This window comes from Arachis duranensis, chromosome 4, assembly GCF_000817695.3.
Source record: "Arachis duranensis cultivar V14167 chromosome 4, aradu.V14167.gnm2.J7QH, whole genome shotgun sequence".
In the NCBI taxonomy this organism is placed as follows: Eukaryota; Viridiplantae; Streptophyta; class Magnoliopsida; order Fabales; family Fabaceae; genus Arachis; species Arachis duranensis.
Genome location: NC_029775.3, coordinates 96,318,808 through 96,320,209, shown reverse-complemented (window position 1 = coordinate 96,320,209; position 1,402 = coordinate 96,318,808).

The following is a 1,402-nucleotide window of genomic DNA, read 5'->3' as shown; positions in this document are numbered from 1 at the left end:
AGGAAGTAGAAGTTCATGAAGTCATCTCCCATGAATTCTACAAAATAGCCGAAAAGTCCTCCACCATGGCAAGGCTAGCTTTTCCTCATTTTATTTGCCATCTATGTTACTCAGCTGGAGTTATCATAGAAGGAAATATCCTCATTGAAGAGGATAAGCCCATCACCAAGAAGAGGATGGAGCAAGCAAGAGAGACCCTCCACGGATCTCAAGAGATGCATGAGGAAGCTCATCATCAAGAAATCCCTGAGATGCCTCAAGGGATGCACTTTCCTCCCAACAACTATTGGGAACAACTCAACACTTCCCTAGAATATTTGAGCTACAATGTGGAACAATTAAGGGTGGAACATCATGAGCACTCCATCATTCTCCATTAAATAAGAGAAGATCAAAGAGCAATGAGGGAGGAGCAACAAAGGCAAGGAAGGGACATAGAAGAGCTTAAGGACATTGTTGGTCCTTCAAGAAGAAGACGCCACTAAGGTGGATTCATTCTTTGTTCTTACTTTTCTGCTGTTCGGTTTTTATATTATATGTTTATCTATGTTTTGTGTCTCTACTTCATGATCATTAGTGTTTAGTAACTATGTCTTAAAGTTATGAATAATTCCATTAATCCTTCACCTCTCTTAAATGAAAAATGTTTTTAATTCAAACGAACAAAGAAGTACATGAATTCCAAATTTATCCTTGAATTTAGTTTAATTATATTGATGCGGTGACAATACTTTTTACTTTCTGAATGAATGCTTGAACAGTGCATATTTTTGATCTTGTTGTTTATGAATGTTAAAACTGTTGGCTCTTGAAAGAACGATGAACAAAGAGAAATGTTATTGATAATCTGAAAAATCATGAAATTGATTCTTGAAGCAAGAAAAAGCAGTGAAAAACAAAATCTTGTGAAAAAAAATATGGCGAAAAAATATAGAAAGAAAAAGAAATAGCAAGCAGAAAAAGCCAATAGCCCTTAAAACCAAAAGGCAAGGGTAAAAAGGATCCAAGGCTTTGAGCATCAATAGATATGAGGGCCCAAGGAAATAAAATCCAGGCCTAAGCGGCTGAATTAAGCTGTCCCTAACCATGTGCTTTTGTCATGAAGGTCCAAGTGAAAAGTTTGAGACTGAGTGGTTAAAGTCATGATCCAAAGCAAAAAGAGTATGCTTAAGAGCTCTGAACACCTCTAACTGGGGACTCTAGCAAAGCTGAGTCACAATCTGAAAAGGTTCACCCAGTCATGTGTCTGTGGCAATTATGTATCCGGTGGTAATACTGGAAAACAAAGTGCTTAGGGCCACGGCCAAGACTCATAAGTAGCTGTGTTCAAGAATCAACATACTTAACTAGGAGAATCAATAACACCATCCAAAATTCTAAGTTCCTAGAGAAGCCAATCATT